Below are 23,709 nucleotides of genomic sequence, written 5' to 3'. Positions count from 1 at the left end.
GCTACATACTGAGTTCCAGGTGAGTTTAGGCTGCAGATAGAGACCCTGTCTCAAAAAAAGCCTAATTTAAAGTATAGATTATTTTGTCCTACCTTCAGAGAAGTGAATTTTACAAATGTGTCATGATGCTGAGAACTGGGCATTTTAAACCAGTGCTAACTGTGGATTCAAAAGAGGAGCCCACTGAGCACTCTTTATGGTTCACTAGACTGAACCGTCAATGCATACATTGGATGCTGGGAACATTATCGCCTTGGCAATACTCTCAGTCGTTGCATCGGAGAACAACTTCCTCTGTAGTGACTGCCAGGACGTTCTAATTCCCCCAGCTTCAACTTCATGATATGACTTCCAGTCTCCTCATGTTTACAACTTCAAAATGTTAATAAAACATGATAAGTGCAAAAGTCAAAATAAAGTAGAAGAGGTGACATGTAAGTAATGGACGGCACACTCTTAATTTAAATCATATATATTTATTCGCTCACTCAGTAACTGAATCCTAACCAAATGAATTCGTAATATATTCCAGTCTAGTTTTATTAGGATTTGTGCTGTACGGGTAAATGTGAAAACAAAGAAAATATATTGCTACATCAACTTCTATTATTCATGCATATAAAGTTCTGTGTACCTGCCCACGTGATTGAGAAGATGCATTAGGAAGTCGATGACAATAACAAGAGAAGGTTATTTGAGTCAAATCAAAACAATAAATGGGCTAGAGAAAAATTGTAAAATATTTGTTTTACATTTTCCTCCTGTGACACATAAAACATTATCTTCTTCTCTAAGAGATTATGAACATTTCTACTCTGTCATGGTGCCTAAACTAGTGATTTGTTTAGAATCATTTCTGCCTCAAAAGTTACACAAGTTTCCTTGTACTTTAGAGAAACTATATTTTTGATTACTACAATTGCTGAATACTACAGTTGTTATTTATAATTACTCTCTGATAGTTATAAGTATAAAAGATACTTTAACAAAACTCTAATTTTCTAACTTACTAAATTCACCACACTTGGCATTTTTTTGTAAAATACACCCAAATTGACAATGTGCAGATCACTTGTATATGTTTGGCTACTTTCTTATGCTCACCCGTCTTCTTCTCTTGAAGGGTAGCACATCCCTCCAAGAGTTAGCTGTATATATTCACAATTGTGCCTCTCATCTCTCTTTTTTATATTATTTGACTTTGTTAAATGCTCAATAGTCATATGAATATGGTTCTTAAATAAATATATGTTTCTTTGAAAACTGAGATGAATGTTTGAAGAAACTTGTTAATTTAAACCATTTATTAAAACCTTTAAGAACAAAATCAAGAAAAATCCTATTCAAATAGCTTTTTTAAAACTCTGGGAATGAACCTAACCATGAAGGGAAAATGACATTTGCAATAAAAACTTTAAGACACTGAACACAAAAATTGGAAAAGACAGAAAGAAATGGAACAATTTTTATGGTTATAGATTAGCAGAATTAATACTGTAAAAACAATGGCATATAGCTAAAAAAAAAAAAACAACCTACAGATTTATCATTCTAATTGCATTCTTCACAGAACTAGAAAAACTCAATCCTAAAGTCAATATGGAATACAAAAGACAGCAAATAGTCAAATAGAACGAGCAATGCCAAAGGTATCCTGATGTCTGATCTCAAATTACAGTACAGAGCCATAGTCACAAAGCAGCATGGTAATGGCACAGAACTAGATGTGCAGAAAAAAAATGGAATACAATAAAGACATCAGAAAAAAATCACACAACTACAGGATCGTATTTCTGACAAAACTGTAAAAGTCATACATTTAAAATGACTGTCTCTTCAACAAAATGGAAAAACTGAATATCCACAGGTTAAAAAGATGAAACAATATCCCTAACTCTCACCTTGCACAAAAAAAGTATTTCCTAATGGATCAAGGACCTTATTGTAAGACTTGATATGCTAAAATTTCTAGAGGAAATCTCTTCAAGATTCAAGGACTTTATCAAAAGAACTCCAGTTGCACGGGAAATGATTCCATTTATCAACACATGAGATCATGTAAAAATTAGAAAGTTTCTCCATAAGAAAGGAAATAACCACCACAGTAGAGAGATATTGTGCAGAATGTGAAAATATCTCTGCCAACTAAATTTCAGAGTATGTAAACACTACATTGAGCTGAGATTATGGTAGAGTACTTGTCTGCCACAAATAAGGCCCTGGGTTCAATCACCACCACTATCAGGAAAAAAAATGGTGGCCTAGGGATATGACCTAATTGAAAACTGTCCCAGTATTTGTGAAGACCTAGTTTTGATCCCCAGAACCACATAAAACTATTATATAGATATACCCCTGCCCTCTCAATGCCTGAAAGGTAAAAGCCGGAGGATCAACTGAAGGTCACCCTTAGCTACCTAATTAGTTGGAGCCTGGGCTATATACTTGATACACTGTTTAAGAAAAACAAAAGACAAAAATTAAAGATTAAAGAAAACAAATAATCTAATCAATAAGCGGAGTAACAAACTATATAGACCAGTGGTTTGCAAACTGTTGAGTCACAACCCCTTTGGGAATTGATCAACCCTTTCATAGGGATCACATATTAAATCTCCTGCATATCAGATATTGACACTATGCTTTGTAACAGTAGAAAAATTACAGTTATGAAGTAGAAACAAAACAATTTTATGGATGGGGTTCACTACAACATGAGGAACTGTATATTAAAGGGTCAGGCCACTGGAAATGTTGAGAACCACTGATAGAGACAGTTCTCAAAAGAAGAAATACAAATGGCCAAAAAGTACTGGAAAAATACTTGACATCCTTAGCCACCAGAGAGATGCAAATTAAAACCGCTTTGAAATTTTACTTCACTCCAGTTAGAGCAGCTTTCATCAAAAAACAAAACAAAAAAAACAAAACAAAAAAAAAAAAAAAAAAAGTCACTCCCATATTAGAGGAGTGGGGAAAGGCGAATCCTTATGCAGCCCTGGTAGGAATGCAGACAGCCACTTCTACTATGGAACTCAGTTTGGAGATTCCTCAAAAAAATGAAAATAGAAATTCCATATGACCCAGTGACTCCATTCTAGGGTAGAAAAGATTCTCAGTCAACATGCCACAGAGATTCTTGCACAACCAAGTCAATTGCTGCCTTGTTCAAAATAGTTAAGCAATGGGACCAACCTATACTTCCATCAACATATCCAGAGATAGATAAAGTGTGACTAATATACAAAATGGAACTTCATCAGCTATAAAGAAAAGTGAAACCATGATATTTTCAGGGAAACAGGTGGAAATGGAGACCATTGTGTTGAGTGAAGTAAGGCTGACTGAGGAAGACAAATACTGGGTTTTGTATTCAAAACCCAGATTTAAATATGTGTAAGAGAGAAACAGCTGAGAATAGAGAGAAGACCGACCGTGAAACAGGCAGAAAAGATCTGAAGTGGACAAAAAAGATGAAACACACGTGACATGAAAGCAAAAGAGAAGAGCATTTGTTGGGAGGAAAGGAACTAACAAAAGAGTAGAGAGCATAGAGGGGAAGGAGCTGAGTAATGAAGTGTGATGATGGTGACATATATCCATGAGAATGTGACAGTGAAATCCATTTCTCGTATTCCAACAGACTATTCAAAAACAATGTTTCAAAAGTGTCTATGAAACACTCTCATCCCTAAGACTCAAAGAACAGTGCAGAAGAGGAGAGAACAGACTGAAAGAACAGGAGGAGCAGGGGATTTGCTGTGAGAGTTTTTTTTTTTTCTTCTAGTAATGTCAGAAGCTACAGCCATTAAGTCTCACCAACATGATTACCTGAACAGGAGCTGAGCAAGTTCATGACAAGGTGGACAGAAGACAGCCTGGGAGGCTATATGACCCTATGTAAAGAGCTCTAGTAAATAAGGAGTGGGAGAAATAGTCTTCCTAGTGAAGAGCAAACCAGTTGATTATCCAGTATTGAATGGTCATCCCTGAGAACATACATATAAATACATATATGTGTACATATATGCATGTAAAGACAATTAATAAAGAGGACATGCATTTGAAAAAAAGCAAGAAGAAGCATATGAGAGGATTTGAGGGGAAAAAGTGAAGGGAGAAATAATATGATTATATTACAATTTCAAAAGGAAAACAAAAATTAAAAATCCACAAAAATTTCTCTCGAATCATTCATATGTGTGTGTGTGTATAATATATATATTATGATGAGAAAAACAATAAAGCTCTAAGATAATTCTGTACCCTCTCAAAGGGTTCTAAATGTTTTTGCTGTTTAAAAAAAAAATCTCTAGTTGAAGATCATAAAGGAGCCAATATTGGTAAAATGTATACAACAAATGCATACCACACAACCTCTCCAATGAGACCAATGCACAATCCCATCTTACTCACTAATTAATTATATGTTTGTGTATTTTTATAGTCTTATTAAAACCTCAAACTTTTGAATCATTTTCAAATTGTAGTTGTCAAAAGCAATACATACAAATAAATTGCTTTGCCATACAAGCAAATATTCCTTTAATTAAAAAATGCCATTCACATTCTTCCTCATTCCTCAAAGCAGACTGAGGCTGTATACATCTTGTAAGTGTCCCACCCATCCATCCACTCTGACTGAGTCTTAACCTCTGGGAAGTTAGCAGGAAACTACCCTATGTTGCCAGGATGTTCCAGACATGAAAATTCTGGGTCACGGTGCATGGTGCTCTTTTATTTTATAACATACTGCCCAATGACTCCCCAAAGTAGAAGGTAGAAATCACACACTTGTGACCAGGCTACAACCCCCTTCTTAAGTCCTTGTCAACATTTATCATAGTTAAAGTGCAGCCTTTACCACTCTGGTAGATATAAAACTTTATTGTTTTAATTTTCAACTTGCTTAATAGAGCAGGCTTTTGTCATAAAACACTAGCTATTTGAATCTGTTCTTCCACCAATTACTTTCTCCTACCCCAGGTAAGTTTTCCTCATCCTTGTAGGTATGTGTTAGGTTTTCTAGGAAAACACTGAAGGTTCCACAGCTGACTGAAGACAGAAATCCTTTGTCTGTCATCCACTCCTGAATGTTTCTCCAGAGATTCAATCACCTCATGTCCTTTCAGCTGTTTTTCACAAAATTTATCTCCCCTATTTTGAAATAATGTGATTATATGTTGTTATTCCTATTGATTTCCTATAGAGAGGGTGAGGGTTTAACATTCTTACACCATTATCTCATCCTCCCAATAAAATTATAACTCATTTTCTTCTTAAAATATTATAATTTAGAATGCTAGATTATATAAAAATCGACCAACACTTAGACCATTACTACCATTATTGCTTTTCCTTTTTAAACATTAGTTTTCCTGAAATAAATAATTGCCTCATTTCCTCCTATGGCTTCCTTCATCAATTCTTCCTATACTCTCAGCTCGATTTCCACATAACAGTATCTAAATTATTCTTTTTTTCTTTGTGAGAAACCCTCTGTCCTTCCTCTCCTACATGGATTGTCTCCAACATGGATTCCAGGTGTGTTCATGTCTTCTGGGATTCTGAGACCCACTTCACCCTGGGAATTTGGTCGGTTTCTCCCTGTGTGAAGAGGTCTCTGTTTCCTGGGCTTCCTCCCACTTCATAAGCCATCCCCTGACACTGTGATTGACTTTTTAATTAGAATATACCACACATTGACCAGTAGCTTGATATACAATTCATTTTTCTCTACTTTGAGTTTTTTCTTCTTTTGCCTGTTTTCCAGTGTTGTTGAAGAGTTTGGTGTAATTCTGACTCAAGCCCTCTATATTTAGGCCATTTCATTCTCCTCTCTAGTCCCTTTGAGAGTCTTTTGGTTATCTCCAGTATTCTGAAATCTCATAATGTTGGGGATAGGGGTTGTCTTGTTGTTTGGGAGATTGATTTGGGTTTGGGTTTTGCTTTTTATTGAGGTATATGTATCCCACACAAGCCAGAAATAGCCCAAAATTAAACAGAAATTTGAGCAGGGAAGAATCAAAGTTAAAGTGTTACTGGATGCAGTGTGCAGTCTGGACCCACATACTAGTCTGTCGGTCACTACCTTCTCATTGAATGTTAATATGCATAAGGGGCAGAAAGATCACAAAGCAAATATGAATGTAAGGAGCTGAGTAGAGAGATCAGTCAGTGTAGCATTTGTTGTGCAAGTCTGAACACCTGATCTCAGTCTCCAGCCACCACACAAAAAGATAGGTATGTGGTAATTGCAATCTAAGCCTAGTGGGAATGAGGCAGGTACATCATATGATACTAACCTGTGAGCCCCCGGGTCCTAATGAAAGGCCTTGGCTCAAAGAAAGAAAGAAAGAAAGAAAGAAAGAAAGCAAGAAACAAAGACAGAAAGAGAGAAAGTTAGTTTCTGAGTGATACCAAGATTTAACTCTATCTTCTGTATACATAAACACATGTACATGTACATACATGAACACAAGCCTGCAGACCCACATACACCCAAATGAACACATACCTACACACATGAACATACAAATGCATATAAAAAGAGCACTCATGAAAACAAAAAGAGAGGAGGTAAGCTCTCACCTAGAAACAAAAGATGTAGCTCTTTGATAAGGATATTAATTCTACTTATGAAGGCTCCATTTCCATGACCTAAATACCTCCAAAGGCACCTGCTTCTAATGCTGGATTCAGTCTATATAAGAATGCCTGCTTTACACAAACATTCAACCTAGGGAGTATGTGGGTATGTTCCTTTTCACAGAATAATAATTTTGCCCAATAAAATAAAATCTTCTCACCTGATGCTTTCTTACACAGACCGCATTACACCTGCTCCTCTGAGTCCTTGTAGTCCCTCTTGTTCCCCTCTGTTTTCCTTGTTGAAGGCTTTCCTTGACTATATGATGAGCCTTGACTATATGTAATAATTAAGAGTAGATTGTTAAAGCTTGTCTTTAACAACATCAACATGCTGGCAGCCAAAGTACATGGCTTGAACCTGAAAATGCACCCCCAGACAGAGCTATTAAATTAACAGGCTGGCAAGCCAAGAACAGGTAAGATTCTGCACAGAGCCTTACTAACCTAAGACATAAATTCATTGCTTTAGATAATGCATATTCTATTATGGGTAAGGAAGGCATTTTTGTCAGAACAACCTAAGACAGGCTCAGTCTTGTTAATGAAATAAAAAAGGGGAAGAGGTGGAAAGTCTTTGGGGCTGCTTGCCAAGAATCTGACATTGGCCAAGGACAAGGAAATGGGCTGCTTGGCAGGATTATGACACTGGCCAAGGACTAGGAAGTAGGTTTCAGGCAGGGAACTGACATTAGGTTAGAGCAAAGAAGTAATTTCAGGCAGGAATCTAAATATTAGGCTAGCACAAAGAAATAATTTCAGACAGGAAACTAAATTTTAGGCTAGAACAAGGAAGTAAGCTTCAGACATGAAAATAACTTTGGGCTAGAACACGTAATTTGGCTCAGATACTCTGGTCATCCTGATAAGCCCTTAGGAATAGTGATCACAGAATTGTGTTTATTGGCTTGCTTGTTCCTTGAATATTTGCATCTATTATATTGCTAGACCCTCAACCTAGATCTGACCTTAATACCTGCATGTAATTAAAATGATATAAAAGCAAAAAAGAAGCAGGGGGTGGGATAGGGGGTTCTAGGAAGGGGAAATGGGGAAAGGAAATGACATCTGAAATGTAAATAAATAAATTATCCAATAAAAAAAAAGAAAAAAAAGAGTAGATTATTAGCCAGCTGATGGAAGCTTTGTGAAGCAGAACAGGATTTACTAACTCTAAGGCAAGATTGCAGAGTTGTTTTATTCAGAAGAACCATGAGCATCCATGTCTCTATTTTCTTGGTTACTCTTGTGTTGGGGAAGAGACATTTCAGAGATAGAAAAGACCACTGTGATCCTTACCACTGGCTTTTAGCTTCACAGGATCTAGAGTCACTGAAAACACAAGCTTCTGCCCATGCCTGTGAGAGATTAACTAAGCTAGGTTAATTGAGACTGGCTTAAGTAAAAACACATCATAAATGTGTGTGTGTGTGTGTGTGTGTGTGGTGGTGGTGGTTTGAATAAAAATGGCTCCTATCGGCTCTCATATTTGAATGCTTAGTTATCAAGGGGTGGCACTATTTGAGAAGGATTAGGAGTTGTGGCCCTGTTGTAGTAAGTGTGGCTTTGTTGGAGTTTGTGTGTCAGTGTGGGTGGGCTTTGAGGTTTCAAAAGCCCAAGCCAAGCCCAGAGCCTCTCCTTGATGCCTGTAGATGTAGTTATAGAACTTAGCTCCTTCTCTGTACATGTCTGCCTGTATGCTGCCATGTTCTCCTCCATGTTGACAATGAACAAAATAAACCCCAGAAACTGTAAGCAAGTCCCAATCAAATATTCTCTTTTATAAGAGTTTCCATAATCATTCTGTCTCTTTATAGCAGTGGAACACTGACCAGGGCAATATAAATAGTGATATTCCATGGGCTGGAGTCCATGGTTGCATAGAAAGGAGAAAGCTAGGTGAAAGCCAGCATTAATGGCTTCTGAGTTTGGATAAAATGTGGTACCAGCTGCCTCATGTCTTGGCCGCCATTGCCTTCCTTGTCATGATGGATTGTACCCTCCAACTGTCAGCCAAAATAGACCCCTTTTGGTTGCCTTCTTGATGAGTATTTGATCCCAGCAACAAGAAAAGTATCAAATACATGCAGATTACAAAGACATGTGAAGCATCTCTCTCAAGTTAACCACTAGAATTTAATGTAATGCTCCTGCTTCCTGCAGGGAAAGTAGCCTCATGTCTCCTCCCAGGGCCTGCAGGCCTACCATGTGGGATGAAAGCAGAAGGTAGTAGCACAAATTCCCCTAATGGATTTTGAACTCTCTTCTGCTCTCAGCCTTCTTCCTTCTGCCCTCAGAGCCCCAGATGCCCCTGAGACCCCTGGGATCTTTGAAAAGGATCAGCTCCTCTCTCTGGGGTCCCTCTCTCTAGTTTCTTAGGTATTTCTTTTCTCTGCTCTCCCCTACCATCCATGCCTCATTTACTGTAGTTCCTTCTTCCATATACATTGTTAACTTTGCCAATGCCCATTTCTTCACATTATCCTTGTGACTAAAGAAAGAGTAATGATAAACACTGTGACCTACATACACATCATGATTAAGTTGGAATCCTGTTGCAAGTATCTTTTCCTTGTCTACAATTCTGTCTTTGGATTTGATCATCATCACATCCATCTTTAACATGTTCTTGTGAGGTTCCAAAAGGAATGATATACAGTATAGAATTTCCCAAACTATCATCAACTCTAGTTGCAAATGTGGATGTTAATCTAGGGAGATAGGGGAATAAAAGGTTTATTGTCTCATGTTGTTGGTATGTTGGCATGGTATGCTGTGGTGTGCTATGGGATGCAATGGTTTGGTATGGTATGCTGTTAGGAATAAGAGTGATGATGGAGCTATATTTATGCCTTTTGGAAGGCAGAAGTATGAGTGAGTATTCTCTATGAATACAATGAATGGATTCTTGAAGCTCCACCCCATGTTTTTAAAGTGCTTCTTAAAAAAAAATGCTGACTGAATATTTAAATGCATCAAAGGGTATTGCTTACCTTGTTGTTTTTCAAATGACTTAAAATTTCTAATTTTCAGTAAAACTTACCACTTTCTCTAAGTGAAATTATCTGTCCATTTAGCCAGACCACAAAGGTATTGTCTCAAGGAATATAAGCTGGAGAAGATATAGCACAAAGTAAGAGGTGATTAATTTTTATAGCACAAGAAAGAGGTAATTAGTATAAATAAAAAAGGCTGGTTGTACAGGTTGACATTAATTGGTGGTGTGGCATTTGATCTCCAGCAGGTACTAAGGTAATCGTCTTTCCTTCAAAAGAGCTGCAGTTATTTTCCAGGCATTTTAACAAAGAGGGATCCCCTTAATCCTCACCATAATCCTTTAAGTGTCTATACTCAATCCTATTTTGCAGGCCAGAAACTGAGAGGGGTCAAAAGGCTAGGCCACTTCTCAAGCTGAATGAGAATTTGAATTCAGGTCTCCAGATGCCAAGGAAAATATCTTACTGGACACTCCAGAGACCAGCTACCAGCATCTCTTCCAACCATGTCACTGGGAAAACATACTGAGTCCCATGCCAGATGACAGAACAAAATAAGGACACTATCAGCCAAAGAGGTTGTTGGCAGATGTCTCAGAGCATATGCCAGAACATTCTGTCTCCCTTGGGGCACCAGGCCATCAGGTGACCAAAGGGACATGTTGCGAAAAGACCTACATTCATTACAAATGGCTCCTCTTGCCTTTTGTTTCCCTCACTCTGAGCATCTGGTACCTTTCAGTGAAGTGTCAGAATTATACTTAAGACGTAGTACATCATTAAAATAAAGCTCAGGGCTAATAATTATGTCTTGTTCAGGTGTTTTATGACTAAAGATCCTGACTTTCCCTCAAGGTTTCCAACTCACTCTTCAAAATTGCTTCTCTTAGGGCATTTGTTACATTGTGGATGTGTCCCCAACAATTAAATAGCAATTTAGTTCTCTATCTCTAGATATTTCTATTTGAAGCAGTATCCTGGAGCTCAAGCTGCCTCTACTTTTAACATGACATGTATGGAGTCCTCAGTCAGCTCTGTAAGTGTGACTGCACACAGATGCTCCTCAGAGTAGAAAGCCAGCTCCAATCTCTATGCCGCTCACCCACCATCACTTTACCTCTTTATCAGCAGCCAAGCTAACCCTCCTCTACCCTGCCTTCATCTCACCAAATATTATTCAATAGCGATTAAGACCTCCTGAATGTTAAATCTCACTCTCCAACAGGGAGAAGAGCACGGGACCTGGACTATACAAGTAGAAGCTCTTATTCTCAGTATCCAAATGTATATAATCAATGCTCCCCTCAGAGATCTGTGTGTTAGGTTTAGCCCAGTGTGGTGCTTAAGGAGGTTTTGGGGGGTTACTGAAAGGAGATCAGAGAACCTTAGCCTCTTTCCTTCTCTGCTCCATAAATCATGAGGCAGAAAGTTTGCTTTGCCACAACCACACCTGTACACTCCCACCTAGGCAGTCCTGTGTGCTCCCACCATGATTCACAGCCTGCACCAGAGGCTCAGAGTAACAATGGCATTCTATCTGGGCCTGAATCAAGAACCAGGAGTGAAATAAATCTTCTCTTCTTATGAGTGAGTTGCCTCCAGGAACTCATTATAATGATGGACAGCTAGCATGCTTAGTTGTTTTAGGTTTTACATTATTATTGTGGGAAAAAAAAAACAAATAAGATTGTAAGATCGGGCATCTTTAATTATTTGGTAAGTTATGAAGAAGCAGCACTCCGGGGCTGGTAACAGCATTTTCATATAGACCGCCTCGCTGAATGCTCTTCGGGAACTGGTGACCCTGGTACTCTGTGTAATAGAACAGGATCGTCACTTCGTGTAATGCAAGAGAAGGATGCTCCTTGCTGTTTTACATTTAAAGTGAAAAGCCTTCTTCAGCCATTTCCTTCTGTGGGTTGATGTCTAACATGGCTCTGCCACATAGCAAAACAAATAGCACACATTGGGGCAGCTTCTCTGGGCACAGAAAGCAAAAGTGGTAAATGCATGTTAAAAGCTCTAGACACAGAGCAATGCCAAACCAGCCTTTTTCCACACACTTATGGACAACAGTCTGTCCATAATAGTACTATTACTCTATCATCAATATAATGATGTAGTAACGCTATAAATAGTAACGTTTCACAAATTATTAATTTATGTGTTAAGCTGCTTAGCTTTTCTAGTGTACAGAAGAGTGAGAAAAGCACTTTGGATATAAAACTTTCAATCACTCCCCTCATAGAAATCCTATTCTGTAATCCACTCTGGGTAAATACTGAGATAGCACGAGCTGAACTGCTGGGGTTTTTATGGTCACAATCAGAGGGAACACACCTGTCTGTGGAAATCCCAATCTCAGGAGCCAATGCACAGTCTTTGTATTTTCAGATAATTTGAACCTTTCGTTAATTCTATTAGCAAACATTTTCTGCTTCTTTTCAGGGCAGGCGATTAGCTATGAACCGAGGGTTCGGGTCCACAAAACCAAGTCCTCTTCAGCCTTTCCCGGGGCTCAAAACTATTTAGTGGAGAAATCGGTCTCTTCAAAAGAACACTCCTCTTCCTGTGACCCACTGGGCCTTCGGTGTCTCCAGGTCTACCAAACTTAGGTAAGTTCAACTAACTGAGCTAACTCTTACAGAACTATTCTAACAACTCACACCCGCATTATATTGATGGTATCTTCTGATATATTATTTTAATGAAAGCAAGGCAGACTGGATACCCCACTCGCTCATCTAAGTTCTCTCTGTCTGACTGAAGAGCTCATGTTGATGAAATCAGCAAGGCTGGGATCTTTCTGACTCACTGTGACCTCGGTCACTCCCAAATTAGTTAAAGTTGAAAAATCGGGGGAAAAAAATCATTAGCAAGTACATAAATTATATTAGCTGATATTTAGTAAACATCACCAATGTGGCATGTTCTTTACATAGGTTGTTTCCCTAATGGTCATGATAAAGTGACTAACACCGTAAGAGATAGATTATCTCAACTGTGGTGTGAGATAATCTTCTCACTTCGTGTAACCCATGCATGACCGACCTGTCAGTGGAGCGAGCGGGGTCTCTGCACATTCTTATGCACTTGTTTTCCTTCGCTGCTTGTTGAGTTTCTACGGCATGCAAACCACAGTGCTGGCTTCTGGGAAAAGGAGTAAAACTGAAGAGGCGGACATTTCTACCCTCAAAACCTTTTAGAAGCTCAAGGCGACTTTAGAGTGGGATCGGTAGGCAACAGTGAGTCGGCAGGTGGCAGGTCAGTCCTCGCTAAGCAGAAACAGCCGATCACGAGCATCATCGAGGCCAGTTGTTCCTACTGCATGACGCGCGGTGAAGAAACATGTGGAGGAGGTCTGTTCAGCTGAGGGTAATCGGAGAGCAAAAGAGAGAGAAGAAGGAGCCAAGGCCCCAGCGTCTTCCGTAGACCACCCCAAGTGGGTCTGTGTCCTTCTTACTAGGTCCCACCTCAAGTTTCCCGCACTTCCCAATACTATCATAGGCTAGAGCTCAAACCAGTATTTAACACACGTTGCTGCTCTCAGGGAACATTCAATAACCAAACTAGATTCAAACTAAGTACTTTGAATTTTTTCCTCCAAGTATAACTAACATATAACGTTTCCCTCGGAATCTCAGAGAAAAGAATATACAGTGTAGGGGGAAGGGCTCATTAGGAATCCTCTGAACGGCATGTCCAAATGAAGAGCATCCTTCTACCTCAGCTCCCCCGGGTCTCCCTTCAGCTCATCCCTATCTGCCCTTGTATCTTCCCACTATGACCCACACACTCACGCCAGCCACAGTGAGTCTCCATTTTGTCTCCTCCGAAACCCTGGGAGAGGCAAGAATGGATTCCCTCCATCCCCCCCCACCCCCCACCGAGATCTCAGAGAGAGCATGGTCCTCCTCATGCCCTGACTTGTGACTTCTAGCTTCCACAGTTGCCCGAGGGTATACTCTGCTCTTTCCAAGGCATTTGCACAACCTCATTAGTCCTAAGAAAGTAATGATATAAGCAATGGAAGTGACTGGTAAAAATTTCAGAAAAGCAAAGGAGGTAGAGCAATAAAATGTAGAATGGGCAGGCTGGGCTGCATCAGATATTAAAGGTCACAGATGTTAGCATTCTTCTGGCATCCCCTGAAACAAAGGTTTATTAAGTATCCCTAACCGAAAAATAAAACATTCCCAGTTGTAAAACCTCATGGTCAGAGCAAGGAACCTTTTAGTCCCTCATGGTTAGTCACTGTCTCCCAAATTGTAGGCGGTCCCATCCACAAAGTCTTCTATTGCCACTGTTCACTCCAAGGTGAGAACCCCCCATGGTGTCGGGGAGCAGTTCACACCCTCACCTCCACTTTAAACTCTGGACACAGAGGCAGGACCTAAGGGGATGAACAAATGGTAGTCCGTGTCCACAAAGATGTACAGACCATTGCAGATACAAACAGGCATTTCGGTGGCTTCAACACCTCATAAAGCAGAGACAGCAGGCAGGGCAACGATCAGATATACTTCTCCTACCACAGTACCCTTCTGTGTGTTCATGAGAAAGGGACACATACTCTAAAGCCTTAAAATGCTGCTTCTAAGTGGGAGAGGGGAGGTGCAGTCAGTGTGGGAGGCAGCTGGGGTAACCGAGGACTGAGGGGTGTGGCTTGGTGGTACTGCATTTGCCTCATCCACTTCAAATTTGGATTAGACTCCTAGGGTTGCAAAAAGAAGTTTTGTGTCTGACAAGTGTCTGTGTTGAGGATGCTTCAGAAAGGTTAGGGTCATGCACTAAGGTTAGGACTCAGTTATAACAAAGGACAGGGAGATGCAGCTCATGAGAAAGTATGTGCCCACATGGCAAAGCGTGTACCCACATTCAGGTTCAGATCTATTCATTAAATCTCTCAAATCCAGCACACCCTCTGGGGGTTAGTCAGGTCAGCAAGCACACGCTCCAGAGTTATCATCGACACAAAGGCTGGTGAGCCTCAGTAACTTGAAGGTGTAGAAAAGCCAAACAAGAAGCCCAAGTCTGCCAGAGATCTAAAAACTAATAAGAAAATAAGAAAAAGTTTACAACACATATTAGGAATGCCACAAGAATTCAGATGGGGAAGGAAAATTGCAAAGATGAAAATTTCAGGAAGAGTGAAGGAGTTAAATTTGTTTCTGTCAGAAAAGAATATGACCACATTATGTGTATAGGCCTGCTATATCAGCCTTATGCCTTAGATAAAGGCCACATAATTGATATTTGCTGAAGGGAGGGAAAAGGAGACAGAATGAGAGAGAGAGAAAAAAAAAGAGTGACTTAGATTGGCAGGCATGGGGAAGAAACTTCTGGACAAACAGAAAGGGCAGAGAGAGCTGGTCACTTTCACATCTCCAGTCTGGCCCGCATATCTGGAAGGACTCAGGCCTGAAGGATCCTGAGTGCTCCTTAGAAAGAGAACCAGAGGGAATGGGCAGGAAAGAGAAGTGGGGGTCAAGGGAGACTGGTGGACACTAAAGGACAGTTAGGAGCATGTTAATCCGTTCTCAGAACAACGTCTCTCATTCTTAGTATTTGCACCACTATTTGTGCTGACAGAGGTGCCCTCTACCGAAGGCTCGCCTCAGTAAGCAGGAGCATTTACGGGGAAGCAGAATGTGTCTTCTTATCCAGAGCTCCCCCTGTGAGTACTAGTCCCAGAGATGCCATTGTTTCTGAGCGATGGACAGGGTGGCCACCTGCAGCTTCCCAGGGAACCGGAGCGCTGTCACAGCAAGTTGGATCAGGAGAAGAGGAAAATGCTGGGCACGTTTGATTATGAGTAAAGCTAGAAAGCACACACACTCCCTGAGGACTTCTAGGATTACTGGAAAGAAATCGCCATGGGCTTTAGGTCTCTCCAAGTGCACCGCGAGAGACTGTGAGGTGGGGGAATACTGCTTTACTGCTTTGTGTCTGTTACTGTGACTCCCGAGATTCTGATTTGGAAAATATGAGACACAGGAGCAAAGCAAACAAAGTTCTGTCAGGACATCTGACCTGAAGTCTGAACTTCCCCTGACCCTGACATCAGAAGGCCCCAGAGAGGAGATGTCCCCACTGCTTGCCGCAGCTGGCAGCCACCAGCATAAAAGAATCAGAAACCGAGAGCCTCGATCAAACACTTAGGGGAATACAGATATCTTCCTGGAGGCAAGGCACAAGATACTGTGTAACAGAATACAGCTGCCTACATAAACCCATCTTCATTTCAAAAACCTCCCCTGGCAGGGTTCTGCTGTGTGGGCTTATCAAGCTGAAAACAAAACTCTATACTAAAACAATGGCAAAAAGAAAAAGGGTGTTTGATATCTTATTTTTCAGAACATCAACAATACACAGTAATAGGGCCTCGATGCGGACTGTTAAGAGTTAGTCCAGGAAGTAGAATAAAGTTTTATAAAGAGATAAGGAGAAAATTACAAGAGGAATGAACGAGATGGGGCGTGGGAGGGCATCATGAAGGAGGGACTATAGTGAGAGATAACTAAATGCTAATGGCCTTTTGAAAAGCCAAATGGCACCAAGCAGAAATGACATACTCCTTTAATCCCAGCACTCGAGAAACAGAGCAAGGCCATCTCTGTGAGGCAATACCTTAACTAGACGCCGTTATGCCAAATAAAAAACCCGGTAGCAAGAATGGTTTGCACCTTTTTGAGTTGTTGGTCAAAGTGATCCCGTAGACCTTTTCTGAACATCACAGCCTATTCCCATTGCTATTGGTTACCTTCCACATCCTGACAACAAGACTCTATTGTTGAAAACACCATATACTCATGTCATCAAACATGGAGAAGTGGAGCTGGTATCCAACCACTAGCTTCACCCCCACCGACTAGCATTCACAGTGCTGGAAAGTGCTATACACACTACAGGAGCAAAGTGATTGTCGACTCACCCAGATACAAACCATATGAGGGACAACAGTCACCTGACCAACCATCAATGCAATACAGGCATAGATGTTAGGGGAGTAACAAACCTCTTTTTAATGAAGGTTGAGGTCTGCTCCACGAGATAAACCCCATACCTGACATTGTTAATTAAGCCAAGAATATGAGACTAGGTAGGGCATGGGTCTTAGGAGACAACCTATGACTTTAACTCTGCTAAATGAACATGGCAATAAAATAACTCCTGGTAACATGTGGCCATATCTATGGATCCATTCATCACTCAGCCCCCATGAGAGAAACTTCTTGCAGTGTGTGGGAGTTGCCACAAAGACCCACAAATAAACTATGTGCAGAGTGAGAGACTTCGGAGCACTCTACTCTAAATGGGTTGTCTGTATTAAACCCATCCTCTCAACTCTCAGGGATCTGTGTGCAAGAAAAAGTAGAAAGAGTGTCAGAGCAGTATTTTCCAGACATAACAGGACTGATGCATACATGAACTCACACAGACTGTGACAGCACACACACACACACACACACACACATATACACACGCACATAAATACTCATAAATACTTGTACAAGCTCAGGCCAGACAAAATCCGTGCATAGAGAAGGGGAAGTAACCGCAAAAGTCCCACCCCTAGTCAGAAAACTATTTGAAATCAAAAAAGGGAAAAGGGTAAATCAGTTTTCTTCAATGAAACGACACTGGGTATATCAACTATACTCCAGGGCATGCCGCATGCTCAGAAGCAGTTGGCCAACACTTCATTTGTGTGTTTGGGGGCGGGGGGAAGAGGGCATGTTTTGTTTAGGTTTTGTTTTCATTTCTATTTTTTAAGAAAGGGGGGAATATAAAGTTGTAAGGGAAGGGAGGTGGGGGAGAATCTGGAGAATTTAGGAGAAAGGAAAATATAATTAAAATATATTGTATGAAATTCTAAAAAGTAAATACTAATTTAAGAAAAGAAAAGAATGAGTCTAAGGGCAGTAGAGAGGACTCAGCAGTTAAGAGTATCGGCTGTTCTTCCAGAAGACTCAGGTTCCATTTCCAGCACCCACATGGTAACTCTAATCCAGTTCCAGGGGTCATCTGGCTTCCACAGGTACTGCATGTATGTAGTGTGTAGGTATGCAAGCAAAACATCCATATACATAAAATTAATATAAATAAATTATTTAGAGAGAAAAGGAGAGAGCACAGCCAGTTCTAGGAGAGGCAGACTTAGGGATGATCTACCTAATTCAGAGAAAATGGGAAAGAAAACATTAGCGCACCTTCAGATCACAGGATGAGGCATTGGACCTTCTTGGCCTTCAATTATCTTTCCAAGAGTGAAAAGAGAAGTTGACAATATTGCCTCTCAATGTTTTAAAAGTCTAACTCATTTTTGAAACACTAGTAAAAAAATTAAAATTATGGGGCTTAACTAACTAGAGGGGGAAAGCAACCTGTTTAGCAAGAGACGTTTTATATTTGCAAAATAATTATTGCTCAAAACTGTCACCTGGGGTGTCAGACTCTCCTGGCATGACCCCACCATAGACTCTTCTGTCACTGGCTGAAGCCTTTGGCTACAGAGAGATGTTATTTTCTGGATGCTCTGACTCCTCTGGCCATCATCCCAGAAGTATTGATCAGCTCTGTGTCACTGCCTAACCCCCCATCAGAATGGCGCCAGGGTGATTTGAAACCCCAAAGTCTATCATACCACCACCACATAAATCCCAAAAGTCCTTCCTTGTCGTCCCAGATGGAAAGGCTCAGCATCCTTAGAAGGTCTGAACGGGAGGCCTAAGAGGTAAACGGGGGTGCTGTCCCATTTTCACTTCTGCAGAAAAATATGAGACATGCTGGTAAATCGCTTCTGCGAGGTCAGCACTAATGGATGGCATCCATTTGCAAACACTGAGCTGCATAATGACGGCGAATCCCCTCCCCCACCCCAGCCCCTGCATTCCCTAAACAAAAGCGGGAACGTACCATTTTCAGGTTCACTTGAAAAGATGCAAATAGCATGTTACTCTTTGCTTATTAATTATTTGAAAACTTGAGTTGAGGTTGAAGGCATGTAAATAATAGCGGGACTGAAAAAGGCCATTCCAGCTCACTTGAGAATAAGCTGTGTTCCTGTGTTCACTTCCTCTAGCTGACAGTTTTAATACAGTGTTTGTTTTTTAGTCCCAAATAATGTAGTCTCTCTGGGTATTTTCTTTGAGATGGTATTTCCTAGATTGTGACTATTGTGACTTTCATGTTTTACATGTTTTACTTTTAAAAGGCTCGTCTTCCTGAGGAACTATGGCTAATGCTTCTCACCTTCTGGTAAGTCATGAAAATGGCTGCAGGGGAAACAGTACATCTGTGGTCACTTGGTCAGCAGGCTCCTTTGATCTTGTTTCTTCCATTCCTCTGGGTGCTCTCTCTGCAGAATGAGCTCTGTGGCTCTCATCATTTCTCCCAGGATATCAAAAGATCCAACGCCAAAGCAGCTGCAGACTTTGCTCAGTGAAAGTATTACTCAGCCAAGAGCTGCCCGTGAGTGATATACCAAGGTCACTGGCCCAATGGCCTCTTCAGCAACGTTGCTTGTCTAGCAAGTGACTACTGTCCTCTGGGTAATTGAAGGACTCTGCCACCGGGTGTCTGTTGATATGACAGAGACTGGGAACGTCCACAGTGCTCAGCTCTGGACTAGAGGTCCCTAAGAGGGATGTCCTCTTTGCCCTCTGCTATTGAACTAGAGACCTTCTTATGAAAAAAAAAAAAAAAAATCTGATATTCTTTCAGTCTCATCCAGTGGAAAAGGTGTGGGTTCCCAGTTCATCTGTACACAGATATACAACATTTTTACTTCTGGTCAAAGTATTTTTTTAGACAAAAAGTAGATAGAGCTACCTGAATGTTTCATCAAAATTTTATTGTATGTTAGTGTTTTAATTAAAATATTATATGCTCATAATTATCATAGCAGTCCTTTCTAGTCTCAAAGTTTTCCAGGATGGCATATTAAAGTAAATGGTTACCCTACAGGATGGCATGTCTGATAAAGAGTGCGGAGTCCAAGTCTATACTGAAAAATAGCTATGTTTCTCCCTATGACACCTAATCACTACCTAAAGGCAGTCTATACCCACCCAACAGGCAGCCACAGAAAGTTAATAACATGACATCCAGGCATATTGGTAGTGGTCACTATTGGTCCTGAAGGGATGAAGATAAAGCTTTCTCCCCAAAACATCCCCATTTTTTCTGAAAAGACTCCAAAGGCCAAGGAGCTTGTGAATCTGGCCGCAAGTTGCCTGAGGCCTGCAAGGAGAGTGAGTCATACTTGGAGAGTTTCCAAGACCTGACCAATCAAATCAGAGCAGTTCAACTACATGATAAGAATCATTGACATAACAAGGGTCACTGCCCCAGGACCAGACAGGTAAGAGATGAGCTGAGGATACCTGACAAGCCTCCAGGGTCCTTCCTAGGGTCAGAAACTACTTCCAGCACAGGACTGGTGACCATACTCTTTTGGTTAGAGATGCAGAGAATCTTGCCAAAAGGTGCTGCTTTAATTGTATGTAATGTTCAACACTATTAGGTTTTTTCTAGTTTTTTTTTTTTTTCAAAAACTTCACATTGGATAACTTTGTTTTTTTGTGTGTGCTTTGGCTTATCTCAGTGCAATGTATGTAAGTTAAAGATTTCCCCGTTTAAATGAACTTTAAAAGCATTAAGGACACTTCTGAAGCTTCCTCCAATGGGTGAGCTTTGTCAGCTCATGCATCTGGATGGCACCACGTGTACATCAGAGAACTCCCCCAAGCTGTCACTCAGTGAAGCTCGAATGTGTAAGCATTCCAGAGGGAGGGGTGGGCAGTAGCAGCAATGATGGAAAAGAGGAAGAAGGGACCCCCATGAGATTGAACATGGGAGGAAATTTTTAAGAGGTAAGAGAAACTGTGTTTACATTTCTCTGTTTGGGGCCTATTGAATATTAACAAAAGCTGTCTTTGTAATTATTGTCTGTTATAAGTATGACTGGGCACTGAGAAAACAGTATGAAAATGTTTCCCAGCACTGAACATAAGAGCCTCTAGGTACAGAGTCTGCAGGCCTAGCCATCTACAGGGATTATTCTATATCTTGTGTTAGTTTTTTCTGGAACACAAAAGCTACCTTGTACCCAAGAGTCTTCCAGGAGTTTAGAAACTTCAGATCTTGTACATCCCTGTCTCAAGTGTAAAATTACCATGCCCTATGCCCAATCTCTCCCTTGTGCTCTGTCTGATGACAATGTGGGAAACATGTGCTAATCTGTTTGGGGACTCAGGGAAAAATGTTGGGAGAACAGAATGTATTCCCTGGGAAGCCATTCGAGTTTGCTAAACAGAAAAATGTACAGACTCACTCCTAATTCACTCTGAAGTGGTGCATTTCAGATCCCTTGTAAAATACAGAAACACCACGTTGAAATGTCTGTCCCAGCAAGAGCTGTCTTTTGAGAGCTTAGGTCAACAGAGCAAACCTCTCCAACAACTACCCACTATAAATCACAGGTCTTAAAACACAGCTCCTATGTGCCAGTGTTTGGGAGGTAGAAGGTTGGTTGGTTGATTGGTTTGATTTGGTTTGGTTATTGTTTTGTTTTGTTTTGTTTTTTCAAAAGGAAAGGTACCATTGTATTCCATGCAAAAAATAAATTTAAAATGGTATGAAAATTTAGAAGAGAAAAGACAGAAACAAATGACCTGTCTGCAATTTCAGTTCCTTTCCCCATATCTCATCAGATTCATCTCTATCCCCATCATCTTCACCATTTTCTGAGCTGAAAGACCACAGCGTTATGTCTGGCTCCTCCTCTCCAAGCCCTGCTGTCTGGACAGACTTTCTGTTGCTCTAGTTACGGTCTCACCCAGCTCTCTGTTGATTCTCTCTTCGCTACAGGCTTCATTCTCCATGACCATGAGCTCTGCCTCCTACTATGGCAGCATCTCTCCATCCACCAACCGCTACTCATTTGCTTCCTGCTTGGTTGAGCGAAGTGTTTTCCTTTTCAAATGTTCTTTTCTCTAAGTTGCCACAACGAAGCTGATGGAAACGCTTTGAAATCTTCCACACAAGGCAAACTCAGTTCAACAAACCTCCTTCAGAACCTGTCTCTGATGTCTGTGGTTGACATTGTCTCCTTTCCTCTCAGACTATCATTTCCTATTTCTCTCGGCCAGCACCGACCATTTTCTCCCCCGTATTATGTATGATTCGATTCCATGGCTTTTTCCTTCGCTTGTGACTTCTTCGGATACTACAGCTGTCGTGTCATCACAGTAAAGGAACGAGATTAGAGCAGGCACTTTGGTTTTGAAGCAGTAACTGGTGGTGAAGAGCTATCGTGTACTAACAGACTTCTAAATAATTGATCGCTTTGAGGATGTCAAATATTCAGTTATTTTTCAATGGTTTCTTTAAACAGTTTTCCCAATTATTTCCTGAAGCCTCCTGCCTCTGCACATGCTGTCTACCCTGCTATATGGAGTTATAACATGCACCGTCTTCATTGGTCAATTCCTTTTGCTCACCTCAAGTATTCTGTGAGTCCATCTCTGACATACTCAGGAATAGTCAGGAGCACTCTCCCCTGTATGGCAAGTAGTTTTTTCTGTCATTATCATTTTTATCACTTACCTAGAAATGTCACCTTTTTCTATATGTATCAATAAATAAATTTCAGATTTCCTGGAGAGAAGGCTTGGGGTGAGAGGGCCATCTAGAGGGACACCAGTACCAGAGATGAGCAAATTGTATGTGCATAATGAGTACTCAGAAATGTTGATTACGGAAATGCAGTGCCTTATCACTAATAAAATTAACTATTTGGTATAATGGCATCTCTGAGAATTCCAGCCCATTGCTTTGATACTGAGTTTGCAGAATAATATGTGCTTCTATTACATGTTTCATTTTCTTTTTCTTCTCTCCTGTCAACACATTTTTCTCCCTTAACTTGGCTTCTCGAAGTATGTAATCACTGTGTGGGGGGAGGGGTCATAATAGCTCAAACTAGCCTTGATCTCATTTTAGAGCTGAGGATGACCTGGAACTTGTGATCCTTCCAAGTGCTAATACTGTATGTGTGAACCATCATGTTCACTTTCTTATGTCCTTGTATTAGATTTGTTCTCTCATGAATTCATACCTATATAGTACATTCTGATTACTATATATCCTATATCAGCTTTACCCTCTCTTATCTCCCTCTCTTTCCTATGTCTACACACACACACACACACACACACACACACACATATGCACACATGCATATGGGCACACACATGCCCCTTTCTCACATCCAGGTCTTTTGTATCATTTTGTGACCCACTGAGTTTAGCCAGGATCACATGCGTGATCATGGGTTTGGGACTGCTCCTCAGAGCATAATGGATTCACCAGTGAGTAGACAAATAGGAGACTGTCTGGCCCTGCTCAAGAATCCATCAGTAGCCCAAAGAGCAGCAGGGATAGTAGGTCTCAATCTATGACTTACTGTTGGCATGACCATTGTAGGCAGCCACTGTAATGTAATAGTGATTGACCACACCTTTCCTCATCAGTTTTTGGTTGTTCTTGGTTGGTTGGGTTTTGTTTGTTTGTTTGTTTGTTTGTTTATGGCCATTTTTGAGTTCCTCCCTAGGCCTTTGAAAAGACAGGATGAGCGTCCTGTTGAGGAGCAAACACTTGACCATCCTTCATTCTCAGCATCTTGAGCAGACAAGTATCTTTGTGTTTGTTTCCACTTATTGGGCAAAGAACTGACTCTGATTAAGACTGACAGTAGCATTTGTCTATGGGTCTACCTAGGCACAAACAGAAATGGGTAAACTCTCATTACAGCAACTCTCTTCCAGGAAGCACCAAGTAGATGCTGCTTCATGAGGCTCTAGGGCCACGCCTCTAAACCTTTATAATGCTGCGAGCAGTTAACACAGATCCTCATGTTGCGGTGACCCACAACTATAAAATTATTCTCTTTGCTTTTTCATAACTGTAATTTTGCTACTTTTAATGAATCATAATGTAAATATCTGTATTTTCTGATGGTCTTAGGAAACCCCAGTAAAAGGGCCATTTGATCCCCTAA

General features: G+C 40.6%; 1 long non-coding RNA gene across 1 annotated transcript; it reads right to left on the bottom strand.

Annotated features, from left to right (window-relative positions):
• Positions 1–11,334: 11,334 nt before the first annotated feature.
• Positions 11,335–19,446, bottom strand: LOC143441568 (uncharacterized). The gene is made up of 3 exons (XR_013109128.1): positions 18,900–19,446; positions 12,696–12,794; positions 11,335–11,456 (listed from the first exon to the last, which is right to left on the bottom strand). It is a non-coding gene; the product is annotated as an uncharacterized LOC143441568 (long non-coding RNA).
• Between the last annotated feature and the right edge of the window lie 4,263 nt (positions 19,447–23,709).

The sequence above is a fragment of the Arvicanthis niloticus genome, chromosome 3, assembly GCF_011762505.2.
Source record: "Arvicanthis niloticus isolate mArvNil1 chromosome 3, mArvNil1.pat.X, whole genome shotgun sequence".
Classification (NCBI taxonomy): domain Eukaryota; kingdom Metazoa; phylum Chordata; class Mammalia; order Rodentia; family Muridae; genus Arvicanthis; species Arvicanthis niloticus.
The sequence above is the reverse complement of the archived record's forward strand: the minus strand, read 5'-3'. Positions and strand labels throughout refer to the sequence as shown.